Here is a 13,813-nt window from a genome sequence, read left to right as displayed (position 1 = left end):
TAAATTTCCAATTATAATTCGATTGTCATAGAACAAATCAGAGATACCATTTTATGGGGGCTATATAAAAACATGCACCATGGACCCATTTTTATACCCTCAGCATTTATGCTAACGAGGGTATATACACTTTCATAATGGCAAAATTAGCCTCATCGAAATAATGGTTTAAGACCCCAAGTATGTTTGGACGAAAACCGTTTCAGACAATTTGGAGTTGATTTAGCAATGTCCGTCCATTTGACTGCCTGGCTGAGTGGAGCGCATGATAACTCTCGAACAGATCAACCGATTCGCTCCAAAATTTAGCTTTCGTAATAATTTGTCCAAACTTACTTTTTGTTTGAAGATGGGTAATATGCGGTACCTCCGCCATAAAAAATCAAAAATTTTCGGAAAATTTTGCGCACGATAACTCTTGAATAGAGTAACTGATTTGGTTCATACTTTGCACATCGTGAAATTTCTACCTGACTTAGATGAGGTTTCAATATGGACTCAATCGGTCAACTCCTTCGGGTACCTCACACACAAAATTTTGGAAAAGATCAGTTTAGGACCTGCTCTCTAATCGCTTTGATTTTTGTTGTAACAGCTGGTATTTACTGCCTCCCATACGACGGTACAAGTTTCATCAGGGGCAAGTCCATACTTCCTGAGAAAATAGTCTGAAAGTTACAAAAAAATCCTATGACACCATGTGTAGTGGTGGGAGCGCAAGATAAATCTCGAACGTATCTGCCGATTAGGTCCAAAATTTGTCATTCGTAATATTTTGTCCAAACTTAGTTTAAGTTTGAAGATAAGCCATATCGGTCCACTCCTTCAGGTACCTCCCCCACAAAAGTTCAAAAATTTTCGGAAAAAATGTGCGCATGATAACTCTTGAAGGGAGTGACTGGTGTAATCTATACTTTGCACATCCTAATATATCTACCAGATATAGATCAGGTTCGAATATGGACTATATTTGCCCACTCCTTCGGGTATCTCCCACACAAACACTAATCACTTTGATTTCTGCTGAAGCAACTTGCATTCGCTGCCTCAATTACGACGGTAAAAGTTTTTTCAGGGGCAAGTTCATACTTCTTGAGAATACAGCCCGGAAGGTGTAAAAAACTCCCTATGGCACCATATGTGGTGGCTGAAGAGCACGATAACTCTCGAAGTGATCAACCGATTTGGTCCAAAATTTGGCCTTCGTCATATTTTGTGCAAACTTAATTTCAGTTCGCTCAATATTAAAAAAATGTCACTAAAATTATATGCACGATATCTCTTGAACGGTTTGGTCCAAACTTTGGATCTCCAAATATTTTGTCCAAATTTAGTTTAACTTCTAAAATGGTCCATATCGGTCCTCTCCTTAGTGCCTCCACCACAATAGATCAGCATTTGAGTCTAAGTGCAGTTTAGGGTCTATTCGAAGATCCTTTGGAAATGTATACCGATGTTGTTCGTTGTGGACCTGTTTAAAGCAATGTTATGTTTTCCGTGGACAAGTTCATGCTTCCTGTCATACTGGTCCAAAAGTTACACACTGAAATGACTAGTGGGAGCGATATCTATCGAAAATATATGACTCCCAAAATATTCCTTCAATTACCTCCTCCGCAATGCTTCTGAACTTTAATCCTAATCCACATTTTTGTCGTCAAATCTTCAAATAGGGCTACACAATTTTGAAACGACCCTAAATACATTCGATCTGTCCGTAGATGAAAGTTTCAATTCACACAGGCTGAGGGTATATCTCTGTCGACTTTGCCGACTGATACTTTTTTACTTGTTAATAGATAAGAAAACACACAAAACACAAAAACACTCATATTTGATGCAAAATATAAAAAAACACTCAAAAGTTAAATTTTGACCTTGAATTAATTACTCTGCAACTACTGGAACGAATTTGATCTTTTCGATTCACCAGAAAGCTGATTGTGCTACTCTATATAAAATTCTCTATATACAGAATTTTGACCGATTCTGAACCACTGTGAGTCACCAATAGTAGATTTTCATCAATGGATGTGGAAATATTGTTCTTTGTTGCGTTTTATTTCACCTGAAACCAAATTAACTTGAACAAAAAATTGTTTTGTAATCATATTTAGTGAATATGTATAATGAACTTGCAAAATCGAATGTTCTAGTATTCGACATTCTTTTTTTTAAGATATTCTACTCCTTGTACATTCAACAACAACGATAATAACATCCATTTAATGTAAAATTCCTCCTCCTTAACTTGTTTATCTCGTAAAACAACGAAGCAAACGAAAACAAAAGCCATCACCAACAACTCTGAGTTGATAAACAAAACCGGCAACTATAACAACAATAAAACAGATTGTAGTGAAATTTTAATAACAAAAAAAAAACAAAACAACAAAAATATGTTGAACCTTAACCTTGACTTTAACAGCGACTGATAAACAAAGTCGTCGAACATCGAACCGGTGGTCAACTATGTAAATGTAACATAATAACAAAAGGTTTTTTTGTTAAAGAAAGGAAGCTGCATTGGTGACAGGAACAAAGATACTCTTTCAGCAAAAAAAGATATCTTAATGATTGTCTAGTCTGATAGGCTCTAAACTATTTTTGTTGAAAATCACAATGATAATTATAGGCAACAACAGTTTTCTTGTACCGAGATTTTACGGAGAATGTATTTAATTCTTTACATATTTTGTGTTGACAGATAGACAGAGAGAAAAGTGGAATAGCGTGAATGTGAAAAATCGGCAGGTACTGAAAAAAATGAAGACTCAATAATCTACCAAAGGTTTTTGATGTCTCAATGTTATGGTTTTGGTACAGGCACAAACTCCTGTAGAGATTGACCAAAGTAATCTGGTAACAGATACCTATAGCGTTCTAAGGTTATAAAATAGTTATTTTCCATACTGTTGCTATAGCAATACCAACGATGATGGACGCATGAGTTGATGGTTTATCATTTTCAAGACCATAGTCGACACGCTGATAATAGAAAATAGCTAATACTACATATGTTCTCAAATTATAGGCGCATAAGTCTGATCCCTATTGCCTATAAGTACGGTGACCAACCGTACTCTATTAAAGAGTACAGTACTCTATTTTAGGTGTTCGTACTTTATTTTTTTAACGTACTCTATTTGAGGCGCTCAGCGCCAAAACAGCCTAACCCACATTTTCAAAAAATCAAACTGACTATGCTGGACGAACCGGAACCTTTTGTAATATATACTAAAAAATCCCAAATTGCATAGGTTAAACCTATGTTATTCTACATGCCGTAAACTGTTTTTCCTTTACTGAAAGTTTGAAAAAATGTGGACGCCAAAATGGCCTAAGCCACATAGGCAAAATCGAATACTGGAAATAAAAAAATGCGTGTGGGTTAGGCCAAAAACCCATGTTACGTTTTAGTCAGGAGTATATTTGAAAAATAATATAAACATAAATTTTCGAGAAGAATATGTAAGTAAAAACCAAAGGTTATGTAATAAAGTTGACTTACGCCCTGGCGTCAATGTAGAATGTAAAAAGTTAATAATGTATCGCGATCAATGTGGTGGCCAAAACCGTAACATAAGAATGAACACTATTTGCACATACATGGTCAATAATTCGGCCTTCTGTGTGGAACGGATGGAACGGATAAATTTTTAGTGTCTGGCCATTCATGCCTAACATGCGATCAAGATTTTGGTCTCATTGAAAAAGAAAAAAAAATATTATAAGGCACTTTTCGCCTGATGATTTGGAATCGTGTAATCCTCACCGCAAAAAGGGAACCATGTCACTTGGTAAAGATGACGACAAATTAAATAAAAAGCATATCCTCAATTGAGAAACTAGTATCAAACAGAAAAATCTCCGAAGACAAGACTTCAAATATTGAATGGCTTAAGATTCAGTGCTTCGATTCCAAAATGCGAAGCCATTTATAATTCAATACAAATATTCAAATAACATAAATGTTTTATTTCAAGAAGTTAATATTTCAAAAAGGAACTCGAGCAAGTACTTAAATTTTGAATTGGAACCGCTTTATCCGGGAGGAAGATTCATTAAAGCTGCAAAGTTTAAGGATTTACAGAAACTCAAAGGGTAAATCATGCATTTGATAATAATTTAAAAACAAATTCGAGAGCCGAAGATGAAGATACCCAGGAAGAAAACCAATAATTTTTATTAATATGTATCAATTAAAACGCTCACAGTTATTTTTATTATTCATCTGCATAACTTTTGTTTTAATAAATGGAGACAAAATGGCCTAACCCTCAGTTCCTATCAATATATTTTTTTTTTAAATGGATGCCAAAACGGCCTAAGCCATACTTAATGATTAACCTAAAACAAATATTACAACTAATATGTATTTATGATTAATAAAAAAATTATAAAAATATTTTAAAAACTTGTTTTCTTTCAACTTCGTTTTTCTCAGAACCATTTCTATGTGAGTTAGGCCGTTTTGGCGCTGAGCGCCTCATTTGTCCTCTATTTTCATTGCACGTACTCTATGTCCTCTATTTTTGATTTGTTTTACAAATACATGTGAATACATAGGTAATCCAATGAAACCAGATAATCCTAGACAGAAATTAAACAATATATAATGTTCGTTCCGTTTTCCTTTATAATTTTGAAAAAATAGTAAAAATTTGTGGATTCCTGCAGTACGGGAGCAGACCAATTATCTTGGTTTAAATGGAATAAGTGATTTAAAATTACTAATTTTTCTGTGGGCTTTAAAATTTTGGAAGAAAGGCTTTTAAGAATTGAAGCATTAAAACTTGTTGAATTTTTTGTGATAATGTATTACAGAACAAGTAAAAAAGTATAAGTCGGCTTTGCCTACAGAGATATACCCACAGCCTGTGTATATTGAAAAAAAAAAAAAAAAATTCCTAAAAAACGTATGTATTTAGGGGGTTTTAAAAATGTTGTGCGTTTGAAGAGTAATATTTCATTCCAACCACTATACACGGTGTCATAGAGGTTTTCTGTAACCTTCAGGCTATTTTCTCAGGAAGTATGGACTTGCCCCTGATGAAACTTGTACCGTCGTATGGGGGACAGTGAATACAAGTTGCTGCAACAAAGATCAAACCGATCCGAAAGCAGGTCCTAAACTGAACTTTTCCGAAATTTCGTGTGGGAGGTACCCGAAGGAGTGGACCGATTGAGTCCATATTGGAAACTCATCACGATGTGCAAAGTATGGATCAAATCGGTTACTCCCTTCAAGAGTTATCGTGCGCACAAATTTTCCAAACATTTTCGAACTTTTGTGGAGGAGGTACCGGAAGGAGTGGACCGACATAACCCATCTTCGAACTAAAACTAAGTTTGGACAAAATATTACGAAAGCCAAATTTTGGACCGAATCGGTTGATCCGTTCGAGAGTTATCGTGCGCTCCAGCCAGACAGACAGGCACACCGACGGACGGACATGACTAAATCAACTCCAAATTGTCTGAAACACATTTCGTCCAAACATACTTGGGGTCTAAAGCCATTACTTCGATGAGGCACATTTTGCCCGTATGAAAGTGTATATAGCATAAATGCTGAGGGTATAATGACCGTCCTCTTTTTGGTCTGTTACTTTTCATCAATGTTTACGAGGGCAACACTTCTACATACATACCATTGCACAGTGGTCCCACTTGTATGGGAAGGTGCGACAAAAATATTTATAATCGTCGGATCAATCAGATTTTTTCTGTATATGCTAAATATAAGTAAAAAAGACATTAGCCAAAAAATCATCAATACACGTCCATTTTTATACCCTCAGCTTTTAGGCTAGAAAGGGTATATAGACTTTCATACGGGCAAAATGTGCCTCATCGAAATAATGGTTTTAGACCCCAAGTATGTTTGGACGAAATGTGTTTCAGACAATTTGGAGTTGATTTAGCAATGTCCGTCCGTCTGTCTGTCTGTCTGTCTGTCCGTCTGTCTGGCTGGTGCGCACGATAACTCTCGAACGGATGAACCGATTCCGTTCAAATTTTGGCTTTCGTAATATTTTGTACAAACTTAGTTTAAGTTCGAAGATGAGCAATATCGGTCCACTCCTTCCGGTACCTCCCCACAAAAGTTCCAAAATGTTCGGAAAATTTGTGGGCATGATAACTCTTGAAGGGCGTAACCAATTTGGTCCATACTTTGCACATCGTGAATTTTCTACCAGACTTAGATGAGGTTCCAATATGGACTCAGTCGGCCCACTCCTTCGGGTACCTCCCACACAAAATTTCGGATATGTTCAGTTTAGGACCTGCTCGCGAATCGCTTTGATTTTCATTGCAACAACTTGTACTCACTTCCCCCCATACGACGGTACAAGTTTCATCAGGGGTAAGTCCATACTTCCTGAGAAAATGGCCGGAAAGTTGCAAAAAGCCCCTATGACACCATGTGTAGTGGTTGCAGCGGAGGATAACTCTAGAACGGATCTGCCGGTTCCGTCCAAAATTTGGCCTTCGTAATATTTTGTCCAAACATAATTTAAATTCGAAGATAAGCCATATCGGTCTACTCCTTCAGGTACTTCCCCCACAAAAGTTCAAAAAAGTTCGGAAAAATGGTGCGCACGATAACTCTGAAGGGAGTGACCGATGTAATCCATACTTTGTACATCCTAATATATCTACCAGATATAGATCAGGTTCAAATATGTACTATATTTGTCTACTCCTTCTGGTACCTCTCACACACAATTTCTGATAAAATCCTCCCTAAGGGTACCTCCCCCACAAAGGTTCAACATTTGTGTCTTGGTGCAGATAATTCCTAATCCACATTTTTGATGGCAAGTCCAAATGTCCGAAAAGAGCCACAAAATTCTGAAGAGACCTTAATACATTCCATCTGTCCGTAGGAGAAAGTTTCACTTCACATTGGCTGAGGGTATATATCTGTCGGCAAAGCCGACTGACACTTTTTTACTTGTTTCCTATAGCCCCCATGTAGCAGTACCACCCGATTTCAGGTATTTTGCAGCTTTTATCTACATTTTCGGCCTTAATTGGCTGTACTTTGGGGTTCCCAATGGTCAAAAAACTTCTGCGCCAAAAATTGTGGTCATAGGTCCAGGTTTCGGTATAGCTCTCATATTACGATACCTCCCTATTTCAGGTATTTTGAATATTTTATCAACATTTTCGGCCCGAATTGGTTGCAATTTGCAATTTGGGGTTCTCAATGACCAAAAACCGTCTGCGCAAAAATTGTGGTCTTAGGTCCAGGTTTCGGTATAGCCCTCATATTACAGTACCTCCCTATTTCAGTTATTTTTAGGTTTTTATCTACATTTTCGGTTCGAATTGGTTGTAATTTGCTATTTGGAGTTCTTAGTGGTCAAAAAACGTCTCCGACTGGTATCGTGAACAGGAAAGGAAACAAATTATTCCATTTGAGGTCAGAATATTTCATGGTTCGGTGCTACCGAACTTTACATGTTTACTTGTTTTTCATATTATATGTAGCATCATACATATATCAAAAATATACAAATGTAAAAAATACACTCATAAGCAGATCCCAAAACAAAAATGTCTAAATATATAAAGAAAACAACCAAAACAAACAATTAAAACACAAAACAAAGAAGAAACTGAGAATACAGTAATACGGCATATTCACTGAAACGACCAGAGGCACCGTCAGTATTTTTAATGTCACACACGGAAATGCAAATATATGCAGCTGGAACCAATTTTTTTTGTAAACTTAACACTATTTCGAACATTCTTCAACAAATTTGGAGAGTGGCGAAGGATGGCGAAGTTAGTAAAACTCAACTTCAATTTTTAGGACTTGAAAAAACATCTACAAAAAAGTATTATAAAAAATGTGATTTTCAGCACATTTTATGCGAATAATGTGTATAAATTTTTATGTAAAAGTAAAAAAGAAAACCTTGTACTATAACTTCCATTTCGAAAAAAATAATTTTATCCTTTCAATTTTGAGTTACTTGCCTTGTAAGAAGTCACAACCTTTCTGATGTTTTTTAAAGTTTTTAAGAGATCATACGTAAATGTCAACTTCTTCTGTTTTGTTTTATTAAATACCGGTATAAATTACAAAAACAGTGCTCGAATATTAAAATATGATCACGGTGCGCCTTAACTAATTTTAAATGGAAGGTGCTTACACCTGGGAAGTTTTTGCACATTCTGAAACTACAATGCTCATAGATGAGAAATATGAAGAATCAAAATAATCGCCGGAGGGATTTTCAAATAAATCGCGATTTAAGTTCACATTTTTAGGGGTTCTTTAGGTTTTCACAAGTTTGCTTGGAAACCGCGAGTCTTATATAAATGGGCCTATATCTCAAAAATGGATAAACCTACGAAAAGACCTAAGGGTCAGTCTTGTAGAGAATTTTTACAGCTACAAAATTTTCTTATGTCCCATTCCGATAGGACTTGCGGTTTCCAAGCAAAATCGTGAAAACATAAAAAACACCTAAAAATGTGAATTTTGACCGCGATTTATTTAAAAATCCCTACAGCAATTTTTTCTAGTTTTGGGATTTTTCTCATCTATAAACATTGCTGTTTCAGAATTCACAAAAACGTCCCCTGTGTAAGCGTTTTTCATTAAAAGTTAGTTAAGGCGCACCCTTCATGATATTGTTTTATAAAGGGCCGATACAGTCAGTGCATTGTCTGAATTTGAACTTCTATATCTCAAAAACGGTAAAACCTACGAAAATATCAAAAAGCTCAATCTTGTGGAGAATTAAGTTTACCAAGTTATATTTAAGTTTACCAAGTTATATTGAAATCGGTTAAGAATTAGATATAGCTCCCATATATATATTTGCCCGATTTTCGGTATTTGGTCCACCAATCACGCTATGTCTTTCCAATTTTAATGAAATTTGGAATGTATGACGGAATTTGCACTAGAAAAAAGTTCGCCAAATTATACTGAAATCGGTTCAGATTTGGATATAGCTCTCATATATATATTCGCCAGCTTCGAAGTATTAAATTCGGTACTTCTGAAGGAATACAGCCAAGAGTAGAGTCGGTCAATTGTTGTTGATATATTCAGTTCAGAGTTAACTATAGCCACCTTATATATTTTCATCCTATTTAACGTTATGTTGATAAGATAGGGTATCACATAGTCGGCCCCGTCCGACTTTGGTATTTTCCTGCGCCCAGAAGTTTATTATTTGGTTAAGGCTTACACAAATGTTATTAATTTGTTGTTTAACTCCCGTCATGTAGTTGTCTTTGACACCTCTATTAGCATCTAGTCTAAAACATGTTAGGTTTTCGCTGGTTTTCCAACCAAAAATTAAAAATATCCAAAATTTAAAATTCGCAAGTATACGCAAAATTTAATTTCAAAAACTCTTAGCTGATATCGTCACCTTTCACCAAATATATATATTTACGATAATACGCCTTGATACCGAAAGTTCTACTCCAAAGAACACATGGACGATACCACAGACTACATACATCAAAAAACATCACTTACTGACACAACAAATTGCTAACCACATCTAATATTACATTTACATATTTAATGATAATATTAATTTACATACCATTACCCGTACTTTCCATTTGTAAAAAAATATATAATGTCAACAGATCAGGTTTTGACGCAAAAATACCTAAATTGTTTAATTACGACTGAATGCTAGAAATAAACGGAATAAAAATCATGACATCTTTGACAGCTTGGTATGTTGCCGTAGGTCGTTGCCAGATTGTAATTTTTTGGTTTTGGAGGTTTGAAAGTGTTAAGAAAGTGTTATTATTTGATTTCAATAACTGACTTGAAAAAATGACTTTTTGCCTCAAAAACCTGCCATTGGCCCCATCGTGCATTGCAACACCTCCAACAGGTGTTTTTTTATTATTATTTTGAAGAATAGAGAAATTTTAAATTTTTTTGCACCAATCGACACGTAATCCAACGAGAATAAACTTTTTTTACGGCCAGGTGTTCATGCAATACCTAATGTAAACTGGTGGAATAAATGTCTAAGGATGATTCTATCATGGCGATCTGACATTATCAGTTTAGAAACGCCTTCAATGTTTTCTGGCACAACCGCAGTTTATGAACGAACTTCACTACCTTCGTCGTAGAGGGAGCGTCGACCACGATTGAATTCATTAAACCAGTTCTTCATGTTACTCTATCGCCATCCAAACGTTTAATTTCATCGATACCAATGAACGGAAGCAAACAAAACGAGTCCCATACCAATCACACAAAGCCACAAACTTTTCAGCTTCTCTTAATCGTTTCATTCTCACAACCAAAACAAAAACACAAACTTTTCAATGTAAAAAGATGGAAACCGTACGATTGCTGAAATGTAACTTCGGCTATGCTTTGAGTTCGAGTTGTTTCATTCACCACCGAAACAAAAAGTATTTTTGGGAAACGTTTGCCGTGCGTATTGTCAATGAAACACTCAGCCACACACACATGTGATTGCTAAACAACCCTATTAGTTAGCATCAGCATACCACAGTGAATTTTATCAACCACCAAACGTTTTTGATTTATTCACATGTGTTTAGTACTATTCCGTTTTCTATCTGCTCTTGTGGAGTTGAGTACTTTTCGCTTTTCGTTTTGTTCGCACTCACGAATGTAAACAAAACAAAGCTAAACAGCGAGCTCGGCCAACGTGGGTTATGTTTCGTTTTGTATTGTTCCTATGGAAAATACGAAACGAAACGATTGGAAATGTTATTTAAAGTATTTTTTACGTACGCTGATCGATACCCTCTTTCCCGGACAATCCACGTCGAAAGTTGTGTAAAAAATTATTGGACGAAAATGTTCACAAATAAACGTCAAACCATACTGAGTACGTTTATGCTAAAACGTGTCAAACTTTCCAGTGGAAATGTGAAATGGCGCTTGGCAACTCGTATTGTTGTCTAGGCCAGAAACTTATGTAGTAACCCTTGTATGTGTACTCTTTTGTCATCAAAAAATATTGGTCACAGTACCTATAAGATAGTCTCTGCAGTATTGTGTAAACGACGAGTGAAAAAATTGGGCCATACATAGAGGTGCGCCTTTTCACCATTAAACAGATATTTACCATGCGGCAAAGAGATACATTTACTATCTTTGGTTTGTCTGGCTGACAGAGGCGCACGATAACTCCGGAACGGCTCAACCGATTCGGTCCAAAATTTGGCTTTGGCAATGCTTTGTACAAACTTAGTTTAAGTTCGAAGATGGGTTTTATCGGTCCACTCCTTCCGGTACCTTCCCCACAAAAGTTCGAAAATGTTCGGGAGTAACCGAATTGGTCCATACTTTGCACATCGTGAAATTTCTAACAGACTTAGATGAAGTTCCAATATGGACTCAATCTGTCTACTCATTGGCGTACCTCCCACACAAAATTTCGGAAAAAATCAGTTTAGGTCATGGTCTCGAATCGCTTTGATTTTTGTTGTAAGAACTTGTATTCACTGCCCCCCATACGACGGTACAAGTTTCATCAGGGGCAAGTCCATACTTCCTAAGAAAATAGCCTGAAAGCTGCAAAAAAAAAAAACCACCGTGACACCATGTGTAGTGGTTGGAGCGCAAGATATCTCTCGAACGGATCTGCGATTCGGTCCAAAATTTTGTGCAAACTTAGTTTAAGGTCGAAGATAAGCCATATCGGTCCACTCCTCCAGGTACCTGCCCCACAAAAGTTCAAAAATATTCGGAAAAATTGTGCGCACGATAACTCTTGATACGAGTGACTGATTTGGTCCATACTTTACTGATCCTAATACATCTACCAGATATAGGTCAGGTTCGAATATAAACTATATTTGTCCACTCCTTCGGGTACCTCCCACACAAAATTTTGGATAAATTCACTTAAAGACCTGCTCTCGAATCACATTGATTTTTGTTGAAGAAACTTGCATTTGCTGCCTCAATTACGACAGTAAAAGTTTTTCAGGGGCAAGTTCATACTTCTTGAGAAAACAGTAGTTGCTGGAGAGCTCGAATCGAATTCTGCGTTCTCCACACTTTGGATATTGTAATATTTCTTCGAATATTAAATGAAATTCGAAGGTGGTGCTTGTAGGTCCCCTCCTTTACTACAAAAGTTCCAAAATATTCGCTAAAATAGTACGCGCGATATCTCATAGACATAGCAACCGATTTGGTCCAAACTTTGGATCCCTTAATATTGTCGAAACTTAGCTTATGTTCAAATTTGGCTCTATCTGTCCAATCCTTGGGGTACCACCCACACAAATGTTCAACATTTTGTGTGGGTGCTGCTTCCGAATCGCTTTGATTTTTGTTGAAGCAAGTTGCATTCGCTGCTTCAATTACGGCGTAAAAGTTTTTTTATGGGCAAGTCCATACTTCTTGAGAAAACAGCCCGAAAGGTGTAAAAACGCCTATGGCACCATATGTAGTGGCTGGAGAGCACGATAACTCTCGAAATGATCAACCGATTTGGTCCAAAATTTGGCCTTATTTTTTCAAAACCAAAAAATTTTGTCCAAATTTAGTTAAACTTCTAAAATGGCCAAGATCGGTCCTCTCCTTAGGATACCTCCGCCACAAAAGTTCGATATGGTCCTGTTTACAGCGATATTATGTTTTCCGTGGACAAGTCAATGCTTCCTGGCATTCTGGTCCAAAAGTTATACGATGACCTACTGAAATGACTAGTGGGCGCCATATCTATCGAAAAGATATGACTCCCAAAATAAGATCCACTTAGATAATGCACCATGTCGGTCCATTTCTTTAAGTATCTCCTCCGCAACACTTTTGAACTTTAATCCTAATCCACATTTTTGTCGGCAAGTTCAAATGCCTACAAAGTGTTTCAATTCACATAGGCTGAGGGTATATCTCTGTCGGCAAAGCCGACTGATACTTTTTTACTTGAATACCTGTTGTAGTTTCAAAATCCGCAAAAACTTTTAAGGTGTAAGCACTTTTCATTTACAGATAGTTAAGGCGCACCGCACGGTGAATGACATTATTTTATAAGGAGGCGATACAGTCAGTGTATTTCCCCAGTTTGAACTTCCATATCTCAAAAATGGTAAAACCTAGAATGGGTTAATCTTGTAGAGAATTTTTACAGCTACAATATTTTATCTAAACCCATTTCGATAGGACTTGCGGTTTACAAGCAAAATCATGAAAACCTAAAAAAGGGACCTTTGACCGCGATTTATTTAAAAATCCCATCTGCGATTTTTTGTTTATTGATTTTTCTCATCTATAAACATTGTAGTTTAGGAATTCGCAAAAAACTTTAAAGGTATAAGCTCCTTTAATTAAAAGTTACTTCAGGCGCACCGTGTACTTGGTTGGAAGATGTAGGTGTTCACACCACTCTATTCCAATCAGGTTGTCAGATAAGACAAGATAACATTGGGGGAATATTTCCGATACCGTAATTCCTAGATTTTTAACACTTCTTGCCTTTATAGTACCGCTATCCACGAACGCCTGTCGATTTTTTCAAATTCTCAAATCAAATCATGATTCTAACTGTAGCTGATGGTGTCACTAATCTATTTCAATTGTCTATAAAGAAAAAAATCATTTTTTTTCTTAAATCAGTGTAATAAAGTAATTTAGAAATTATTGTTGGGTGTTTTGTTTATTTTTACACTAAAATTACATGTGTACATACATATGTATGTATGCACTACTATATGACGCATAAGATGGAAGATATAAACATCCATGTCTACACAAAAGCAAACAAGCTTATCAACAATTCCAAAATCTCCTATTTGCAAAGGCCGAACGAACAAT

At 36.3% G+C, this 13,813-nt stretch overlaps 1 protein-coding gene across 1 annotated transcript in view; it reads right to left on the bottom strand.

The window, feature by feature from the left end:
* LOC141394889 (uncharacterized) overlaps positions 1-9,676 on the bottom strand; it is a 41,374-nt gene extending 31,698 nt beyond the window's left edge. Inside the window, exon 1 of the mRNA XM_073970021.1 lies at positions 9,588-9,676. The gene's annotated coding sequence lies outside the window, so the exon portion shown is untranslated. The remainder of the gene's footprint in view (positions 1-9,587) is intronic.
* Positions 9,677-13,813: the final 4,137 nt, after the last annotated feature.

This window comes from Musca autumnalis, unplaced genomic scaffold, assembly GCF_047663935.1.
Source record: "Musca autumnalis isolate F117 unplaced genomic scaffold, ASM4766393v1 scaffold_2, whole genome shotgun sequence".
In the NCBI taxonomy this organism is placed as follows: Eukaryota; Metazoa; Arthropoda; class Insecta; order Diptera; family Muscidae; genus Musca; species Musca autumnalis.
The sequence above is the reverse complement of the archived record's forward strand: the minus strand, read 5'-3'. Positions and strand labels throughout refer to the sequence as shown.